Raw genomic sequence first — 22,989 nt, forward strand, 5'->3', positions numbered from 1 at the left:
ACCCCTTAAGTCTGGCAGCAGGACCACAGGTTTATCCTGGCCACAAATTTAAAGACTTTGATTCTATATTCCCTCCTGTGTATCAATGCAAACAGAGCAATTCTAATATGTTTAGTATGGCCACCCCACCATAGACACCAATTAACTGAGTCAGGAAGCTTTGCTTCTATTTCCTCATCTACACAAAGGAGAGCTCAGATTAGGTGATGTCTAAGGCCCCTGGAGAACTCGAGTGTTCTTCATTCTGTAATCATTATTTCTCTAATTAGCTTATCTTCTCTAAACTTTATTCATCTACATAGCCTTTGTTTGGGGGTGGAAGGTAGATGCCGTACCCTGGTGTGTGTCTCCAGGGCTGTGTCTCAGCCTCCTGCTCTGTTCTCTCCACTCTCTGTCCCTATTGCAATCATTCTCAAATCGAACCGTAACTGCGGCACTCCAGTTCATTCATTTATTCCAAATATTTATCAAACACCCACACGATGCTAGGTGTTGAATGAACAGTACACTGGTGAACAAGAGTCATGATCCCTACCTTTTTTTGGATCTTATGCTTTTCTAGGAGAGATATATATTGAATATATTTAATTTAACAAATATAATTTAAATAACATTAAATATATTAAATAAATATATAACGACAAATTGTAAGATGTGTAATGGAAGATGAACAGGGATTGCCCTGATTTAATTTGGGAGGTCAAAAAAATGCTGCTCTGAGGAAATGTTACTTGATCTGAGACCTGGAAAAGGAGCTATCAGGCAAGGAGTTGTAGAAAGTGCTCTGGGTAGAGGAAGGAGTTGACGCAAAGACCCTTGCAGCAGTGAAGGGCTAGACTGGATGAACAGAACTTACTGTGCCCAGAGAACTGAGGAAACCAGTGTGATTGGAACATACACAGTGAGAGCAGTGGGATGAGATGAGACTAGGGGAATGACAGATGAGTTGAAATAATGCTGGCTGTTGGAACAAACCAAAGCTGACATTCAAACAGTATAGACATTTATTTCTCATTCACAGAAAGTGCAAACTTGATATTCCTAAGCAGGTAGACATCACTCTTCAAAGCAGTGTGTTGGAGACCACAGCTCCTTTCATTTTGCAGCCCCGCCATTTTTAATGAGCTGCCAAGGCCAGCATGCTTGTCTGGATGGAAGGCTGTGAACGAGAGGTTTTTCTGGGCCCAGGCCTGCCTGGAAGTGGTGCTCTCACCCCACTCACATTCCACCAGCACACACCCAACTACAAGGGAAGCCGAGAAATGTGGTCAGAGCGTGAGCCCAAGAAGGAGGCGGGGCAGATGACACAGACCTTGTGGGCCCTGCTGCATTTCAGCTTTATTCCTAGTGCATTGAGGAGTGAAAGTGCACCTGTGGCAAATCCATCACCACATCTAAACCTACACGTTCAATTGCTCATGTCATGCAGTTCATCTCCTTCCAAAAGCAACATCTCTCACATGTTCTTCCAATGATGCCATTCCAGACCTAGTGGTCCTTTTTTCCTGCTCTATTGGTCATCTAGACTTATTTGGCCAATCCAACCTGGACTGGTTCAGTACTTGCTGAGTTGGGTTCTTCAACTGGTTTCTTTCTGCTCTGATATAGAATGCTAATTTACATATTTACAATGTCAACTATGCCCTTCCAGTGACAAAGTTATTCCTGGCTGTTGTATAGAGCAACTTTTTTGTGCTATCGGATCTTCCTGGAAGCTTAATTAGTAATTAGAGCACCTTTCATCTCTGCTCAAAAAATGTTATTTGCTTCCGATTACCTACTGAAAACAGTTCTAACTTTTATATGCATCCCATCTTTTCCTAACTATTCTTACTTTGTCCTCCTCAAGCCAGCCAGTGTGTCCAGCTATCCAGAGTCCAAACAACCTTGGTGAATTCCCAGCTCATACTATTCCATACCCTGCCTGGGATGTCCTGTTCCTGCTCAACCTCCTCTCAGAATCCTACTGATCATTTAGTGTAAGGCTTCATCCCCTAAGTCTCACCTTCTCTGGGAAGTCTCCCCTCTACTTTCTGTCTCTGGAGTTCTGTAGTACTTACTCTTCAAAGTAATTAATGCTTAAATTAAATTGTCTTACCACTCCTTTGGCATTTATCATGTCTTGCCTTTATTGGCATGTATTCTCCCAATTCATTCTAAGCTTCTTAAGTAGATACTTTTCCTGGTATCTAAAACAGTACCTAGCACATCCTCAAAAAAAAAAGAAAGAATTAGTTAATTAATTAATGCTTTTCTGTAATTCCTGTGACACCTTACATAGTTTCTTAAACATAGCAGATGCTCAAAAAAAATTTGTTGATTTGCTATTGTTGTTGTTTTAATATATAACCCCCTCTAAAATGCAAAGCCTTGGTCAGTTAAGGGGGAGGACTTTTTCTGGGACTTCCAGCCTCAAAAGGAAGTCTGGGTAAAACACATGGTGGGGAGTGGAGCCTGTGAGTACTTCCTCAGCCTCAGTGCCCAGCTTCCTACTTTGCTGCTGCTGCTACTGTTTCTGTTGTTGCTGCTGCTGCTACTGTTTCCGTTGCTGCTGCTGCTGCTGCTTCTTCTTCTTCTTCTTCTTCTACTTCTTCCTCTTCCTCTTCCTCTTCCTCCTCTTCTCCTTCTCCTTCTCCTTCTTCTCCTTCTTATTCTTTCTTAATTGAGACAGAGTCTTGCTCTGTTACCTGGGCTGGAGTGCAGTGGTGTGATCTCAGTTTACTGCAACCTCCGCCTCCCAGGTTCAAGCAATCCTCTCGCCTCAGCCTCCCGAGTAGCTAGGATTACAGGCATGCACCACCATGCCCGGCTAATTTTTGTATTTTTAATAGAGATGGGGTTTTATCATCTTGGCCAGGCTGGTCTTGAACTCCTGACCTCAAGTGATCTGCCTGCCTCGGCCTCCCAAAGTGCTGGGATTACAGATGTGAGCCATTGCACCTGGCCCTTACTTGCCTTTTTTTGCTCATTCAGAACGCCAACTCTGGGTTTGTCACAGAGTGTTTGCTTACAAATATTCCCACTTTTTCATTGACAATCCTTCTTTCCCCAAGAAAGAGTTTGGTCACAAGATGTAGGGGTGTTGGCCTAGAGTTCTGTCTTTTAATTTTTCCCTGTTACCAAGATTTTTTATGTGCCAAACCCTATGAGAGTCAGGAGAGGGCATCAGATCAATCAGCCAAAGCTTCAAAATCTGCCTTGACTCTGCGGGGTTTTGCTTACCTACACCTTTGTAGGGTACCATCCTCTAGTAAAACGAGCCTCTACTGTGATAGCAGGTCCCTCCATTCTGTTTCTAAATCTGCCTGATTCTAAACATTCTTGTTTGAGTCAGATGGAAAATTCATTTCTGTTTCATTTTTCTCCCCATCTTAATTGGTTTTCCATATGCAAGTTCAGAAGTAGAATTTTGCTGTACACATCATCCTTAATGTGAGTAGGTGAGCACCAGTGTCAGGGGAATGAAAAGAGGCAAAACTGACTGTTAGGGAGGGAGTCTCTCTCCAGACTCAGCTAGCCAGCACAGATTCAGATTCTGGCCTCAAATGAGTCATTTCACGAATGTGGCTTAAGTGTCTAACGGTTAGCATTTCTCAGGAAGCACGTTGGGATTATGGATGTGAAAGTTAATTTTTTTTTTAACAATTAAAAGAATTGTTTGAGAGAGGACTGAGACTTCAGGAATCTCAGGAAGTCTGTCTGTTGAGCTCCGTAATCACACCGCCAAATTAACATCTGCATCTACAAATTCTTGAGCGCTTGAGGTGGGTGCTCTCTGGAGCTGAACCTTTTCAAAGCTTCTCCGAAGAGCTGGATGCCACCTCCTTCATATTTCATTCTAAGTCAATTGTAGAGCTAAGAAACCTCTTTGCTTACTGTCTCAGATGTGTTTCCAGTTTTCATTGGAAAGAGAAATTGTGTTCTGAATCCCAGTTCATGTGAGACCTTGATAACGTCTCAAAACATAAAACATTGTTAGTTTCAATAGGGCTGCTGCCAAGAACTAGAGGAGGCTAGAAAGAGTTGTCTCGGGTGTTTGTTTTTTTGCCTTTGGCAAGTATCACCTAGTGGCCCTCATGTCAGTGATTACAGGGTTTGTGTAACATGCCGAGGTTTGGGCAGTGGGTAGCAATGCTGTGGAGGGCTGGCCTTGGAAGAATGCTTCAGTTTTCTGCACTGTAACTGTTGCCACTGCTACCCCAGTGTGGGCTCCCAGGGTCAGGAGGGATGGCATCACCAAGCTCCCCCAAGAGCAGGCCCGCCTGATAGCCATTAAAAGGCTGATTCCGTGGCCAGGGCCCTCCTTCCAAATTAAGTAGTAAATGAACATTATTTCATCCTTATCCAAAAATGTGCTCAGAGCCTAGACACGTCTTTCTTGCACACCAGAATATGAACTGTACAACACAGGGTGAGCTCAGCCTTCAGCAAGGCATTTTGGATGGTGAGGCTTTGTGGTTGGGATTGCACTAAATGCCATGTTGGGGGCGGGGAGGTCTTTCTCCTTTCATCCCTCGCCAGAGGCTCGGCCTGGGCCATGCTCATCATCATAATCACAGGCTGAAGAGGAATATTTTGGTTTTACTCTCCCCCCCCCCGCCTTTTTTTTTTTTTTTACATACAATGCCTATTTATAGCCACTTGTTGACAGATTCTGCCAATTACTTAAAAAAATGTGTATTTAGAGAGAGACAGACCAAAAATGTGTATTCAGTGGTAGCCCTATTCGATTAGCATCTGCTGGTGCCAGAACTAGAGATGGCCGTCTGTTGTCACTTTAATTGAAGGATGATTAGAAAAAAATACTTGCTCTTCTTTCAGTCTTATCTTTGTTGTTTCCAGCTCATCAGATCTGCAAGTTCATGTTTATTATGGCCATTATATGTTAAAAGACCGGTGCATCTTCTGTCCCCTATAACATTATGACATCCTGGTGCCAGATCCAGTCATCTCCTTTATTGCTTTCTCATACTTTCCCTGTCTTTGACATCAACCATTTTCTCCATGGAGTATTTCCCCTGGCTTCTGAGGCCTTATTCTAGTGTAATTCCTCCTCCTCAGCCTTTTAGAGGCTGCTTTCCCTCTGCTTTGCCTTTCAAATGGTGGTTCTTTCCAGAATTCCATCCTCCTCCCTGTTCTCTTCTCAGTCCATATATTTTTTCCACCTTAAATACAACTGGAAGAAGTGGAGACCAGGCACCCAGTTTGGGAGCCCAGGACTTGGCAGTGCACATGGGACATTAAAGAGGGGTTACCCAGTAAAGCTATCTTAGAAGCAGCTGAATATACAGGATCTCTCTGACTCCTACCCTACCCCAAAAGGCAGGATGGCTCATGGGGGCAGCAGAAAGGTGATGGAGCCAGAGAGAGTAGGTAAGCTATTATCCATGGTGGTTATGGGGAGGGGCAAGCTGAAGAAGTTGAACCTGTTTTGATGGCCAAGGCCAGGAGATGGATGTCAACATCCCTATGTGAAATGTAGGAGTGGAGCACCATCCGAGGAGTAATGTGAGAAAGAAGTGAGAAGGCTGGGCTTTGTTTCCTGTGCGGGTTCACCCAAGCTAGAGATACTAGGGGTTGGATAGACAGAACAGTCTGGGTTAGAGATAAGATTCTGGAGTCTAGACTACCCAGCAAAATGTTGCGCATGGAAACTTGAGGAAAATGTTGAAGAGATGAAAAGAGAAAAAAGAATAAGCAAATGAGCTGAAAAGAATGGCAGGTAGAAATGAGAGCTAACCCAGATGGCGCATTTTCTCTGTACCAGGCACTACAGTAAGTGCTTTGCATGTATTTTCTCACCTAGAGACTGAAAAGGGGAAGGACACCTTAGAGAGAAGAAAATTTCAAAAAGAGACTCTCCTTCTGCCTTGATCGTCTTTGTCACTCTTTCTTTACCTGTTGTATTGACCCATCCATAGGGCTTTTCCTGGATCTTCCTAGGGAATTGGTATGTCTTCTGGACTCTCCTGGCACTTCGTGCATTTTATTTATTCAGGCAACAAATGTTTATTCCACTATTTTAGAATTTATTGTGGTTAAACAAAACTATTTTATTATTACTTGCAGGACTCCAGCTATTCATTCTGAAGATATAGTGTCTAACACATATAGTGGTCAATAAAACAGATACTTGTTTAGTAAGTAAATGAATAATATGAAATAAGTTATTTATTCAAGACTCAATTTAAACCAAAGCATCAGAAGATCTCTCATCAACCTATTTCAGCTATAGATGGCTTAATTTACTACAACACTCATGAGCGGAGGATTCACTGAATGGTTGTTTTCTGTTGTTTGCGGTTTACACTGCTCCATCTACACTCCTGGCTAATGTCAGACATTAACCAATTGTCGAAGTTCCCTGTAACACCAGCACATTCTCTGAATACTTATTATGCACAATGCAATAATGATTAACATTTGAACTCTGTCTAGGCTGAGTAAGCCACATCAAAGCTCTTTTTTCACTAGGACTTTTAAAATATCAAATATGAACTGAGTGAGTAGGTGTCAGAGAAATTGACTTTGTAAACTGAAAATCATAAACTTAGATTCATTTGAAATACGTCATGTGGAGTGCATATATAAAAATTATGAGCATTTTGATTTGTCCCTTGTAGGTAATAAATAACATCTGTAATATTCCTCCTCACCTTTTTCTGATTAGCTTCATGTCTGGCATATTTTTCCCAACACTCCTGTTTCGTGTTGTAAGAATTTCGCCAAGGACAGACAGGATTCTAAGGAGGGAGGGTGTAACAGAAACCTTGGGGCAATCAGGTTTAAGTTCAGAAATGAGGGGAATACTTAATGGTAGTCAGGCCTCCCTATTTTACTCTTCTTTGGTACACGCTGGCAGAGCTGCACAGGCCCTGAGGGGCAGCAGGGCCTGTAAAAGGCACAGGGTCTGGGACCCACTATAATCCAGACCCACAAGCCAGCGCCTCCTCCCCAAAGCTGGCACGGCTCCCAGAACCCCTCAATCCCCACATGCACCTACACCCACGTGAGGGCATCCAGCAGAGTGCCCTGGGCCACCAGTCCCCTGGGGTCCATGGAGCTGGAGGGACCTCTGGAGACTCCCAAAGGTGAACCAAGGTGAGCGTTGGCCAGCTCTGCTTTTAGCTGTTTTATATGATGGCAGCTGCATAGAGTTTGTTTGGAAGGAAGATTTTGCCCTTAAAAAGTCTGAAAACCACTGCCTTAAATGCGTTATTTCAATAAGTACTATATCATGATAATAATAATAGCTAACATTTATTGAGAGCTTACTATGTGCCAGGGACCCTACTATGGGCTTTCAGTATACTATCTCATTTAATTCTCCAAAAAAACCCTGAGGTAGTTACTCATTTTATCAGTGAGAAAACAGAGGCTAAGTAAAATGTCCATGCTTATACTTAAGAAGTAGGAAAGCTGGCCCAGTTCGTCTGGCTTCAAAGCCAGAGATCTCAATCTTGCTGCTAATACTGCTATTATTTAGTGCTGGCAAAAGTGAAGAGGCAGCTTGGACCACTGGAAAACACTACATCACATGTTTAGTAAGTGCCTGTGACAGTCAGGCATGAAATGGTGCTACGCACTATCCCTCTTATCCTTGTACTGTTGCATTGGCTCATCTGTAGGGCCCTTCCTGGATCCACACTGGCCTCACCTAATTTTGGGAAAATTTGCCAAGCAGTGAGACAGATGAATAAGGGTAACAAGAAAAACATTGGCTTGTAAATACTCCTCGAATATCCTGACTGATCCAACATTCTTCCTCCTCTTCCTCCTCCTCCTTCCTATCATCTCTCCCTTTGCCTTTCTCCCCCACCCCACCTCTCTTCTTTGTTTGCTGTTTTCTTTTTGCTTCCCTTGTTGGACCTGTCTTCTTTGCCATGTATTAGATTCTTTAGGCTCCTACTTCAGGACAGGTCGCATCTACTCTTGCTTCTACACTAGGACACACCCACCCCTCTCACTACTCAGTGTTAGTTCAGTGGCCTCAATAAACACTAGATGTTTTTATTTTATTTCATGTTTGTGCAATTGAAGGCTATTGAATTCATTGAGTTTTGTTTTTGTTTTTTTCAAAATGATATATGAATTAGAATTGCACTTTTGAGTCAAGAACCTTGGTGGGTTTTGTTTTGTTTTAACATTCCATAAGTCTAGGAATGAGAAATCAGTTCATAAAGTTAGTAGCAAGCAAATTTAGAATCCAGTACAGCACCTATATCCAGCTTATAGTGAGCCTGAGAAGTAGTCTCCTGCAGGATGAGATTGATTCCAGCAGTGTGGTTAGATATTTTGAAATGCCTCAAGAAACGTTTATGCTCAAGTTAAGGTTGCAGCAGAAATCATGTAACTTCAGAATTTCTGGGGCCTAAATGTATGGACACTACAGAATGTATCACATCACTTTGTGCCTCTGACCAGATCACTCTTCCACTGTCCACTTTCCTCCCATGCTACCCACAGCACACACATACTTGCCTCATCCCCTCAAAAAAATAGTAAAAATTGAAATCTTTCTAATGCTTATTCAGCCCTCCAGTTTAATCTAAGACATCACTTCTTCAGGGAGATCTTCTCCTTTCCCTAGACTAATCAAGGTCCCCACCTCGTGTTCCTAGAGCCCCCATCCCTGGCCACAGCACCCTTCATAATTAATCATTACTGCTTGTCTCCTCACCTTCCCCCACCTGGCTGTGTGCCCAACTGCTAGGACTAGTTCGAGGAGTATTTGTTGTTGAAGTAATTGAATACTTTAGGGAGACCATGGCCACAGGGTCCAGATACTTCTCAGCTCTCTGCTGCCTCCTTCCTCTTCCTTTCCAGACTCTGATTCCCAAGCAATTGGCAGGACATCTCTTTGTTTCTTCCAGTCTGAAATTCACTGACCAACTGAGTACATCCATGCTCATAAACATTTGATTTAGTAACAAAATCTATTTTACATAAAAATGCCAATTAGAGTAGAAACTGCCTGCTCCTCCCTGTCTGCACTGTGTGTAGGATAAGTGTGGAGGTGGAGAAAAGAGCATCGTCTTCTAAGGAGTGGGAGTTGAACATCTCCTAGGTGCCCACTGCAGGCAGAATGGAAACAATGGGGTGGATACTGTAGGAGGCACAATTGAGTTCTTTCAAATTACTCCAGCTGACCATCCAAGGCAGGGGCTACCTGGTGAGGCAGGAAGTCCTCTAGGGCAGTAGCTATTGTCCTAGGGCAATAGCTGTGCAAAGACCATCACAAGAAGATGGTAATTTCAGGCAGCCCATGTTGGGCCAGGCTGAGCCAGACAAGAGGCCAGGGCTGAGCTAGACTAGACTCAGGGAACCAAAGACAGGTATGAAAGGGACTTGACCCCAAGGCAGAACCAGAATTGGGAATCTCTCTGTTCTATTTCACTCTGTTTTTACAATTCTGGCCAGACCTGTAGTGTGGTGTATAGAATTTAGGTGGTGTTACCACATTTTCCCCACATAATTTTCTAACAATACCTTGTTCCCTTGGCAGCTGGTTCAGATCTCACAGTCATAAAAGGGTTGGACAGTTGGTCACTCCTTGACTTTGACTGCTGTCAGTCGGAGGCCATTGGCTCAACATATGATTTCTTTCAGTTGGTCAGTCAGTTTTAACCCATGTACCTGGGCTTATGGCAACCACTGAGGAAATTCAAGAGACCTGTACCCAGGATCTTTATACTTACGGTGCACAGAATGCTCACCACATGTAGGATCTTATTTCCTCTTCACAGTCTTTCTGTGAGGTAGGCAGTATTTTGGTTCTCATTTTGCATACCAAGGAAACAGGAACTCAGGGTGGTTAAATGACTTAATAAGATAGCAAAAAGAGCTTGTTCTAAAGGCTATTGAAATGCCAGTGATTGATTTCTCTGAGACCCTTTTTAGAACCAGAGAGTGATGGCATAGGGCAAGCTTATTCAAACCCATGGCCAACAGGCTGCCTGTGGCCCAGGATGGCTTTGAATGCATAAACTTTCTTTTTCTTTGCAGGGTGACTGGGACAGAGTCTCGCTCTGTTGCCCAGGCTAGATGGAGTACAGTGATACGATCTCGGCTCACTGTAACCTCCGCCTCCCGGGTTCAAGGGCTTCTCCTGCCTCAGCCTCCCGAGTAGCTGGGATTACAGGTGTGCACCATCACACCTGGCTAATTTTTGTATTTTTAGTAGAGACAGCGTTTTACCCCGCTGGCCAGGCTGATCTTGAACTCCTGGCCTCAAGTGATCTGCCCGCTTCAGCCTCCCAAAGTGCTGGGATTACAAGCATGAGCCACTGTGCCTGCAAACTTTCTTAAAATTCATAAACTTTCTTAAAACATTATGAGTTTTTTTGCAATTTCTGTTTTTTAGCTCATCAGCTGTCATTAGTGTTAGTGTATTTTATGTGTGGCCCAAGACAATTCTTCTTCCAGTGTGGCTCAGGGAAGCCAAAAGATTGGACACGCCTGGCAATATGCCTCTGCTCCATCCAAAACAGCTCTGCACAGCCCTGCTTCCCAGCTGTTAGGGGCCTTTTTCATCTTCAAAAATTAAGCAAATTAGTAATGTTCACTAAAACATTGCTAAAAGCATCAGTTCAGAGTGTGGGGGCTTCTAGTCAGTGTATTTTAGGGAACTAATTTTAGGGATAAATTAGTGATCTTTTTCTTTTTTTTTGAGATGGAGTTTCGCTCTGTCGCCCATGCTGGAGTGTGCAATCTCAGCTCACTGCAACCTCCGCTTCCCAGCACGATGATTTTTAAAAACAAGAATCTAGACAACAATGCATACATGCACATCTGGATATGTAAGCCCTTACCACACAGCGAGATGAGAGGGTGGCCTTGGCCCAAGCCTGCAGTTGTTGGGACATTGAAAAACATGAGCAGACTGCAGATTTGAGCCACATGTGCACAAGGGCAGTCATTCAGATGCAGCCTGGGTGCGCTGATCTGGGCGGGGGACTCACGGGCTCTGGGCCTCTGACGAGCTGGCACATGAAGGGCCTTAATGACTTGACCCTCGCTTTGAGTTTGAGATCCTTAGAACTTTTGTTAGAGTGAGCCATGAAGAAACGGTCAGCCAATCAAATATTTAGTGTAAACTACACTTTAGCATAAATAAACTTTAAGAGATACATTTGGCTTACATAATAAACAAAAAAGCTACTTTTAAGAACTTTTAAGTACAAAAGTTGAAGATAGTTGTTGCTTATTAAACCTAAGTCTTGCCTGTACATTAAAAACATACTCGACAGAATTTCCAGATTAGAAAACTCCTGAAGAACCAAATTTCCTAGAAAGCTGGGGTGTTTTTCTCACTTAGCCCAAGTGAGTAAGTTTTATGTAAGTAAATATGCATACATCATTAAGTGTGCAGGTGTCATCACACTGGCAGGAAAAGTCAGATGGATTGTTAGCAGAGAATGAAATTTTACTGATCTTTGTAAATTGTAAAATAGTAATTAAAAAAAAAAACAAATAGAATGCAGTAGAAATGAATGGCAGGCCAAACAAACCAGAAAGAAAAGGGCTATAGACTAAAAGTAGTAGATTATAGCTTCCACACATAAAACTTTTTTACCCTAACCCTGTTCAAATTCTGAAATATAAACAGCAAAGCAAATATAGACCCTCTCTAAATCCACAGCAGAGAAGTGAGTTTGGTTGCTTTTTTGTTTGGTTTTATTTTGTTTTTCGTTTATAATAGTGATTTTTGCCTTCTTTCCTCTTCTTTATAAGGCCTTGGGTAGAAGAGGTTAAAGGCACATAGCACCATTCTTTTACAACCGTAAAAGAAAAGAAAACTATATTATACTGATGATAACAGCTACCATTCAATAATAGTTATTAACAGATGCTACTATCTATTTCATAGAGCAAGGATTAAATGAGTTATACATAGAACACTAAGGCAGTGTTTCATGTTTATAAGCAGGTAGTATTTAAGTATTAGATGTTATTATCTTTAATGTTGACAGTGTTGACAGTAGTCTTATACCAGATATTCTACTACGCACTATATATGCCTTATTTCACTTGCTATTATTGTATTAACTTTATAGATAGTAATCTGAGGCATGGGAAGTTTAGAATGTTGCCCAAGATTGCACAGGTGGTAATAACATTTACTGCGCACTTTCTATATGCTGTTCTTAGTACTAGACATTTTTAGTGTATCGTTCCATTTAGACCTCACAACAATACTGAAACTGAGGCCTAGGGAGGTAAGCTAATACCAAGATCACACAGCCAGTGAGTGATGGAGCTAAGATTCAAACCCAAACAGTCTGGCTGCAAAAGTGCATGTTCTATACGACTGCACACCATGGCCTTCTGGAGAAGGGCTGGCAAGATGCTACTGCAATCATACAGCTCTTTCTTCTGTCCTCATTACCATCCCTAGCACTGCTTTCCTTCAGGATCACAGCAGTAGGTCTTCCTAAGCCCCATTCTCCAGTCATGCCCAGTTCATTGTACTTGAGCAGCATTTCAGAGAGGAAGCTCCTCAGACCCTTCCATTCACCCTCTAGCACTGCTGTGCCTCCTCACTACCCTGCCAAGCCCTTGCTTACCCACCTCTAATGCCAGAAAATCACTCTTTCCAATGAAGCCCGTTCTTTCTGTCTTGGGGAAGCAGTGGTAGAAACACATTCCTCGTATTGAGCCAAAATGGTGCTATGTGCCGTTAACCTCTCTGTGCCTCAGTTTCTTCATTCATAGGGCTTTCATAAGGATTAAATCAGACACAAAGTACTTAAAACAATGACTGAGGCCAGGTGTGGTGGCTCACGCCTATAATCCCAGCACTTTGGGAGGCCGAGGCGGGTGGATTACAAGGTCAAAAGATCAAGACCATCCTGGTCAACATGGTAAAACCCCATCTTTACTAAAAATACAAAAATTAGCTGGGCATGGTGGCACGTGCCTATAGTCCCAGCTACTCAGGAGGCTGAGGCAGGAGAATTGCTTGAACCCAGGAGGCAGAGATTGAAGTGAGCCAAGATCACGCCATTGCACTCCATCCTGGGTAACAAGAGCAAAACTCCATCTCAAAAAAAACAATGCCTGATCTATATTATTTTTGCTAAATATTAGCCACTATTACTATTTTATTATTATTATTTTTCTCTATGGCTTCCACCCCGAATGCTTTATAGTATAAATTTAGTCCTTCTTGAATTCACTCTTTTTCACCATTTTGTCAGCTACAGCCTGCCTTCCAGGATACTATGGCGGCCTTTGTGATGACTTTGCAGGCTCCATACCACATCACTCCAGTCTGCCCTACATGCATCGTTAAGAACCACCTTTCTAGGATATTGCTTTTGTGCATCATTTCCCTCTTCAGAAGCCAAACTGGTTCTTGGTTGCTTTCATACTTTGGATGGATTATTAAGTTCTCTACCAATTTCTTGCTTTTCTCTCTGATCATGAAAACTTCCTGTCTTCCATGGACTTTCCTCCTCTTATTTGCAAGTCAGCTCACATATTTATTTTGTTTAAGTATTATGTAGTTAAAAGTCTCAAAGGCTGTATACCAAAATGTTAACAGCAACTAATAAATTAACAGGTCATTTTTATTTTCCTTTTCATGTTTTCCTGTATTTTCCAACATATATACAACAAACATATAAATTGCATTGTTACGAAAAATACCGTGTGCTTTATCAAAATACAATCATAGACTATGTGATACTTTCCAAAGTCAAGAGGATGCTCCGTGCAGTCAAGAGAGTAGGATTGCCTTTCATGAAGATCAGAGGTATCTCCAGGCCTCCCTCAGTCCCTTCCCTGTTTGATGAACTCATTTCCAATTACTAATCAGTGTACTTCAAACTATATATTAGCCAGGTGTGATGGTGCACATCTGTAACCCAAAACAAAATGTAGGCCAGGTGTGGTGGCTCACACTTGGAATATCTCAGCACTTTGGGAGGCCAAGGCGGGAGGATTGCTTGAGGCAAGGAGTTTCAGACCAGCCTGGTAACATAGGGAGACACTTACAAAAATTATAGGTGCCTCTAAAATTTTTTTTGAAAATTTTTTAATTAGCTAGGCATGGTAGCACATGCTTGTGGTCCTAACCACTCAAGAGCTTAGGTTTACTTGAGCCTGTAAGCTCAAGGCTATAGTAAGCTGTAATCTCACCACTGTATTCTAGCCTGGGCAACACAGTAAGACCTTATCTCCAAAAACAAAAAATGTAGAGAAGTACAACATATTTAACAGATATTATAGATTCTTCATTAAGGGGTTGAACTACTCTGTTCACATGGAGGTGGCAAACCTGCACTCCTACTCACTAATTCACCACCCTACTTCAAGACCACTTTCAAGTTACTTCCAGAACCCATTTTGGGTCTGGAGAACACAGTTCTCCACTGAAACCACCAGTCCACCTCATTCTGGTAACAAGCAACTCCCAATTTCTAGGGGTTGCTCTGATAAGGAATACTATAATTTTACTACATATTATGTAACATATTTCATTCTTCCTAAAATTTTCTGCTGAACTTCCCATCCAAAATCAATACACATGGCTAATCCATCTTATAACTGAATGTTTCTGTCTGGCCAGAAAGCTTTATTATCTCAGAGGTGGCTTTCAGCTCAGAAGGAAACGAAAAAAATTTGTGTGTTTATACTTCTCTCTTAACTCTCTAGTTCCTGCCCAAAGGCCAACAAATCCAATGCCCTTTTCTCATTCATCAAGCTAATAGATGGAATATTTGACTCTTTTGATTTGATGTCTGAAATCTTTTGGCTTCTGTGATGTCCTGTTTAACTGGTTTACTTCCTCATATTATTTTCTTCTCTGCTCCATTTGCTATTTTCCTTTGGCCCTCAGTGCTCTGTTTCTGGGCATCTGCTTTCTTCTTTCTTCCCTCCCTAGACAGCCTATTCACTTCCAGAGTTAAGCCATCACTGCCTTGGGGTGATACTCAGTGTATGCCTCAGTCTGTCAGACAGAGGTCAGTCCTGGAGCTCCAGCATATCATAGAGACATCTACTTTAAGCCCAAGTTAATTCCTAAAGTCAGTATGTCTCATTCCAGAATCCTGTGCTCCCCACTATTTCCCATCTCAACATCTCCATTTTGCCAGTATCAACACTATTCTCTCAATCACCAATCTCAAAACCTTAGAACTTTATTTATCTTTTATACTCTTTTGTCATCAAATATCTTGGATTTCCCCTTCAGAACTTGTCTTAGATGTCTCTCTGCTCATCACTTCATGTTGTAGAATTCCAGAACACAGTGCTTTATTACCACAGACAGTTGTTAATCAACAGATATTTCTCAAAACGGAATCTAGTCCAACTCTGTCAAAGAAATTTGAAAAATTTCTTAACATTTTAAGAAACCTCTGCATCCTGTCTCTGGTACTGACAGTTTATCCAGTACATTGTCAAGTTAATAATGAAAACACCCAGGGCAGCCAAAGCAATCTTGGGAAAAAATTAAAATGGGAAAATTCAGACTTCCTGATTTCTAAGGTTACTGCTAAGCTTGACAAGTCTAGGTAGAGTGGTACTGGATAGAAATAGACATAGATCAGCTAGGTGTGGTGGCTCACACCTGTAATCCCAGCACTTTGGGAGACTGAAACAAGAGAATTGCTTGAGGCCAGGAGTTTGAGAACACCCTGGCCAACATAGTGAGACCCTATATCTATATAAATAGATAGAGATAAATCAATTTTTTAAAAACTATAGATCAGTGGAATGGAATTGAGAGTCCAGAAATAAACCCTCATGCTTATGGTCAACTGGGTTTTGATAAGGGTACCAAGACAATTAAAGAGGGAAAGAATACTCTCTCAAACAAATGGTTCTGAGACACCTGAGATACCTACATACAAAAGGATGAAATTGGGTAGGTACAGTGGCTCATGCCTGTAATCCCAGCACTTTAGAAGGCTGAAGTGAGAGGACTGCTTGAGGCCAGAAGTTCAAGACAAGCCTGCGGAGCATTGCGAGACCTCCATCTCTATAAAAAAGTAGCTGGGCATGATGGCATGTGCCTGTAGTCCCAGCTAGTCTGGAGACTGAGATGAGAGGATCACTTGAGCCTGGGAGTTTAAGGCTACACTGAGCTAAAGCTAAGATCTCACTCCAGCCTGAGTGACAGAGTGAGATCCTGTCTCTAAAAAAAAAAAAAACAGAAAGAAAATATAATACAGAACACAGTTTAGCCAATTTTTAATGCTCTACAGTGACTCAAATGGTTAAACATAGACTTATCATATAACCCAGCAATTCTACTTCTAGTATCTACCGATGAGAAATGAAGACATACATCCATACTGACATTGAATGTTCATGACAGCATTCATTATTCATAGTAGCCAAAAAGTATAAACAACGAAGTGTCCATTAATTGATGAATAAAGAAAATGTGGTCTATTTTTTGGGAATATACAGCAATGAAAAGAATATTATTCATTAATAAAAAAGAATAAAGTATTAATACATGCTACAAAATGGATGAACTTTGAGAATATTATGCCAAGTGAAAGAAGCCAAACACGAAAGGCCACATATTGTCTGATCCTATTTGTATGAAAAGTCCAGAATAGGTAAATCCAAAGAAGCACAAAGTGGTTGGTAAGGGTTGCCTGGGGCTGGAGGGTGTGGGAGTAAATGGGGATTGACTGCTAATGGTGCAGGATTTCTTTCTGTGGTGATGCAAGTGTTCTAAAATATGTTAGTGATTGTTACACAACTTTGTGAACTATCATACGAAAAAGCATTGAAGTTTATACTAAAATGGGTGAATTTGATCATATGTGAACCATATGATACACTCGTTAAAAAATATATTAAAACTCCTCTTACGTCTCCCTATCGATTAGAAGAAAAAGTTGCCATCTCTCTAACCTTTCTTCTATGGCTGTATCTCCCTCCAACCATAATCAAGAAATACTCAGCCAGGTGCAGTGGCTCACGCCTGTAATCCCAGCACTTTGGAAGGCCAAGGCAGGCGGATCATAAGGTCAAGAGATCGAGACCATCCTGGCCAACATGGTGAAACCCCGTCTCTACTAAAAATACAAAAATTATCTGGCCGTGGTTCCGTGTGCCTGTAGTCCCAGCTACTCGGGAGGCTGAGGCAGGAGAATTGCTTGAACCCAAGAGGCAGAGGTTGCAGTGAGCCGAGATCACGCCACTGCACTCCAGCCTGGCGTCTGGCGACAGAGTGAGACTCTGTCTCAATAAATAAATAAATAAATACTCCCTGTATTTATGAACTCACGTCATTAGATTAGGCCCACCCAGATAAATCTGAGATAATCCCCACGTCTTACAGGTCTTACCCATATTTATATCTGCAGAGTCTCTTTTGGCATGGAAGGTAACATATTTATAGGTTCTGGGAGACTGGGATCTCAACATTTTGGGGGATCATTGTCCTGCCTATCACACCCTGTTTTATGCTTCTTCCTATTGCATAAGAATCTCACGCATGTTGACAGATGGAAAAATATATTATGCAAGTACTGACAGCAGCAACAGTGACAGCTAAATCTAGGCTATCTATACATTAGACAAGTAGACTTAAAGGAGGAAAGCATTATTAGAATTAAAGAGGGAGTTTTCAAAATAGTTCTCAGTCATAGGAGAGATTTTTAACATACTTCTCTCAGTAACTGATACAACAAGCAAACAAACAAAAATGGCCATAAAGATACAAAAGATTTAAGCAGCATAGTTAACAAACTTGACCTAAATGATATACAGATCGCTGAGCCCAACAACGTCAGACTACATATTTTTTACATTGGTGCTTGGAAAATTCACAATATTAAATGCACATGCTGGAAATGGAAATGTTGAATATCTGTTATTCAAAAAGTTATAAAAAGAATAACAAATTAAGCCCAAAGGAAATAAAGAGAAGGAAATAACAAAAGTTAATAAAATAGAAAACAAACATACTACAGGGAGGATCTACAAGGCCAAAAGCTGGTTGTTTGAAAAGACTAATAAAATCAATTAAACACTAGCAAAATATATCTTGGACAAAAATGAGAAGCATGAATTGCCAGTATCAGGAATGAGTAGGCAATATTACTATAGATGCTACAAACATTTAAAAGATAATACAAAATAAAAGTTTACATGTACTACATAAATTCCTAATAAAATGCAAGTTATTGGGCCAGGCACGATGGCTCACACGTGTAATCCCAGCACTTTGGGAGGCTGAGGCAGGCAGATCATGAGATCAGGAGATCAAGACCATCCTGGCCAACATGGTGAAACCCTGTCTCTACTAAAAATACAAAAATTAGTTGGGTGTGGTGGTGTTTGCCTATAATCCCAGCTACTCAGGAGGCTGAGGCAGGAGAATCTCTTGAACCAGGGAGTTGGAGGTTTTAGTGAGCCGAGATTGCGCCACTGCACTCTAGCCTGGCGACAGAGCAAGAGTCCATCTCAAAAATAATAATAATAAAATATAAGTTATCAAAACTGACAAAAGGAGAAATAGAAGATCTGAATGGTCCTATATCTGCTCAATAAATTAAATCAATAATTTCAAACCTTTCCACAAAGAAAACTCTGGGCCTAGATGGCTTTACCAACCAACTCTTTTTTTATGGCTGAATAGTATTCTGTTGCGTCTATATACCACATTTTCTTTACCTGCTCGTCTACTGATGGACACTTAGGTTGATTCCATATCTTGGCTATTGTAAATAGTGCTGCAATAAATATGGGGGTATAGGCATCCCTTTGGTATACTGATTTCCTTTCCTCTGGATAAATACTTCTTGGTAGGATTACTGTACTGTACGGCAGTTCTATTTTTAATTTTTTGAGAAACCTCCATACAGTTTTCCATAATACCTTTACTAATTTACACTACCACCAATAGCACGCACATACATTTTTAAAGCATAAAACAGTATTGTACATTATCCCTTGGCACATATGTATTCTACTGTATTTAAAAATGGCTGAAGGATGCACCGAAGTCACAATAGCAGCAGCCTCTGGAAGAGTAAATGAAAGGACAGAGTTTGAGGACAGGGACAAAGGAGACTTCAACTTCGTTTTTATTGTCCAGCTTTTTTTATTTTTTTAAAAACGCAAACATGGCAAAATGTTAACATCTGTTTGTTTTGGATGATGGCTCATAGGGTGTTATTCATATTATTCTTTGTAATTTTCCCTCTGTTTAATTTCTCAAAATGAAAACAATAAAGTCGAGATAATAGTATCTTTCATAGTTTAGTCTTAGGAGTATTTATTGTTTAGGTATTTTATGTTCCTGTTTGTTTTAAGAAAAAATGTGTATAAATATAAGTATAGATGAGATAGTTAAATTTCCTTTTTTTGTTTATGTTCACAAAATGTGCTTGTTTTATTTAGCATTCTTTGATATCAAAACGTGGCCTTCATACAAACTTGTGAGGAGTAAACCATGAGGGTTCACAGTTTTACCACAGCCTGTATGTTAGCAACCACTTCCTGTGATAGACATCCTCATGCACCTCAAGTACCAGAAGCATCCGTTTGTATTGGAGCCAAAATACCCACAAGCAGAGAAACAAGAAGTCAAAACAATTTTCCTTGTTGGTGTTAAAGATTTGTTGCTGTGTGATTGTTGAGACTGAAGCTCTGAAAGCACCAGTGTTTGCTGGATCTGTCTCTAACTTGTCTCTACAAGGTCATTTCCAAAAGACTGCCAAAATAATGTCATGTCCCGCCTTTTCCACCACCGACACACCCTGCATGAAAACCCCAAGGAGCACAGAAGTCCTGCTTGGGTGGGGATGAGGGCTCTCTCAAAGCCTGTTATCAAAGAAAGGCAGACAGATGGACAGATGGATTAGCCACTCCAATGGAGACTATACTTTTACAGTCATATCACATATTACAACAATTAATTACTAGGCTGGTGGTTCAGCAACCTTCTGAAGTGATCCCAAGATGATTGCCATGACCGTATTTGAAAAGCTAACAGATAAATGTGGGCTTAAAACAGACTACATGTTACTCAGCTAAGCCCTAACCATATGCATAGGTCAAAGTGACATGAGGGCCCTCGTGGACCCACCAGGATCTTCCATAAGAGTAGAACTCTCGCCTTGTTCACTTCTTTCATAAGCAGGCAAAGGAGGAGTTATTCAAAAGAAGGAACTGAGCTCAACCCAGACTCTTTTGTCTGTCCAGTTTCTAGCCAGCCTGTCACCTGGATCTATGTAAGCACTCTGGCCTGCTCTCAGCTATGTGCTAGCTCAAGGAGCCCAATGGGTGTCCAGCAAGAACAATGATGAGGGCTAAATCTTTCTAAGTTAAGGGTCAATTACAAACAAGATCTCTCTGCCACAGATCTGAAGCCATCTTAAGAGGGGGTAGAGATTAGTAATTACTCCCCACAAAAGCAGAAAACCAACCTGATGATGAATTAAGACCTCAGAAATGATAAATTAATATAATCCATGATACCAGCCAATAATTTGTATACCACATTTATTCTTATCCCCATAGTTATCCTGTCTGAATAGTTAACTGAGCACTGCTCACTTTTAGATTTCATAAGAGTTGTTAAAAATAAATCTTTGGGAACAATCCAAGGTGGCCGATCGCTAACATCTTGGGATTGCAGATCTCCGTGAAACCCCAGAGAACAAGAGGACGCCACACTTTCAGACAAATTTTCGTTGCTCATGGAGCAGAAGATTACCAGTGGAGGAGCTCCACGGGTCACCAGCGCGACTCTTGTGGCCGGCACAGGGGTTTTGCCAGCACCTCGGCGCGGCAGCTCTCAGTGCAGAGTAAACGGGACTGGTTCCCCTTCTGACCAAGGTTTGGAGGAGCCACACGGGTCACCAGCGCGACGCTTGTGGCTGGCGCAGCGGTTGTGCCAGCACCTCGGCACGGCAGCTCTAGGTGCAGAGTAAATGGGACTGGTTCCCCTTCTGACCAAGGTTTGGAGCTCTGGGAAGGCAGAGTCGCCTATTACGGATTCAAGAAGGAAGCCAGACTGGAGATTCCCAGGCAGAAAAGCACCATCAGTCTTAACGCCGCTGTTTTGGCCAGCACAGTGGGTTGCTCATATTTCGGCCCTGGGAATTAACAACTTGGACGTCCACTCAGAGACCTAATTTGAAAGCTGGTAATTACAAAGATGACAGGTGGATAAATTTACAATGATGGGAAGAAACCAGTGTAAAAAGGCTGAGAATACTCAAAATCACAATGCCTCTCCCTCTGAAGAGGATCATAGTTCCTCATCAACAAGGGAACAAGACTTGATGGAGAACGAGCGCATCCCAATAACAGAATCAGGCTTCAGAACATGGATAATAAGAAACTTCTGTGAGTTAAAAGAACATGTTGTAGCCCAATGTAAAGAACTTTTAAAAAAGGTTTGACGAAATCCTAATGAGAATAGACAACTTAGAGAGGAATATAAGTGAATTAATGGAACTGAAGAATACAATGCAGGAATTCCGAGAAGTATGCACAGGTTTAAACACTCGAATTGTTCAAGCAGAAGAAAGGATATCAGAGGTCGAAGTCCAACTTAATGAAATAAAACGAGAAGACAAGATTAGAGAAAAAAGGATAAAAAGGAATGAGCAAAGTCTCCAAGAAATGTGGGACTATGTGAAAAGACCAAATTTACGTTTGATAGGTGTACCTGAATGCGACAGAGAGAATGAATCCAAGCTGGAAAATATTCTTCAGGATATTATTCGGAAAAATTTTCCTAAACTAGCAAAGCAGGACAATATTCAACCCCAGGTAATACAGAGAGCACCACAGAGATATTCCTCAAGAAGAGCAACCCCAAGGCACATAATCGTTAGATTCACCAGGGTTGAAACGAAGAAGAAAATACTAAGGGCAGCCAGAGAGAAAGGTCAGGTTAATTACAAAGGGAAGCCTATCAGACTTACAGCAGATCTCTCAGCAGAAACTCTACAAGCCAGAAGAGAGTGGGGGCCAATATTCAACATCCTTAAAGAACAGAACTTTCAGCCCAGAATTTCATATCCAGCCAAACTAAGCTTCACAACTGAAGGAAAAATAAAATCTTTTATGAACAAGCAAGTACTCAGAGATTTTATTACCGCCAGGCCTGCTTTACAAGAGCTTCTGAAAGAAGCATTACACACAGAAAGAAACAACCAGTATTAGCCTTTCTAAAAATATACCAAAAAGTAAAGAGCATCAACATAAAGAAGAATTTACATCAATGAATGGATAAAACAGCCAGTTAACATCAAATGGCAGTAATCTTAAATTTAAATCGACTAAATCCCCTAATCAAAAGATACAGCCAAAACCCAATGGCATGTTACATCCAGACCCATATCACATGCAAGGATACACAAAGACTCAAAACAAAGGGATGGAGAAAGATTTACCAACCAAATGGAGAGCAAAAATAAATAAATAAATAAAAAGCAGGAGTTGCAATTCTCATATCTGATAAAATAGATTTCAAAGCAACAAAGATATAGTGGTAAAAGGATCAATGCAACAGCAAGAGCTAATGATCCTAAAACCCAGATACATAGAGACTTAGACTCAATGAGACAGAAAATTAATAAGGATATCCAGGACTCGAACTCAGATCTGGAACAAGTAAACTCAATAAATATTTATAGAGCTCTCCACTTCAAATACACAAAATATACATTCTTGTTAATACCACATCACACCTACTCGTAGGTTTAAATGAAACATTGATTGGCCATTATTAATACCCATTTTTTTAAGAATAAAACAACATTTCTGTTCTCTCTCCCTCTTTTTCTTCCTCTTTCTTCCTCTCCTTCACTCCTTTTTTTTTCTTTCCTTCTCTCAAAAAAAGAAAAAAAAGAAATCAACTTGTAGACCTCTAGATCCAGTTCGGCAATGTCTCTCTCATTGCTTGATTTCCTTCCTTCCCTTCTCTCCCTCCCTCCCTCCCTCCTTCCCTCCCTTCCTCCCTTCCTCCCTCCCTTCCTCTCTCCCTTCCTCCTATCCTCCCTT

The 22,989-nt window shown here is 41.3% G+C and overlaps 1 protein-coding gene across 3 annotated transcripts in view; it reads left to right on the forward strand.

Annotated features, from left to right (window-relative positions):
- Positions 1-22,989, forward strand: part of ARSB (arylsulfatase B) — a 221,072-nt gene that overhangs the window by 192,561 nt on the left and 5,522 nt on the right. The window lies entirely within an intron of this gene.

This window comes from Callithrix jacchus, chromosome 2 (assembly GCF_049354715.1).
Source record: "Callithrix jacchus isolate 240 chromosome 2, calJac240_pri, whole genome shotgun sequence".
In the NCBI taxonomy this organism is placed as follows: Eukaryota; Metazoa; Chordata; class Mammalia; order Primates; family Cebidae; genus Callithrix; species Callithrix jacchus.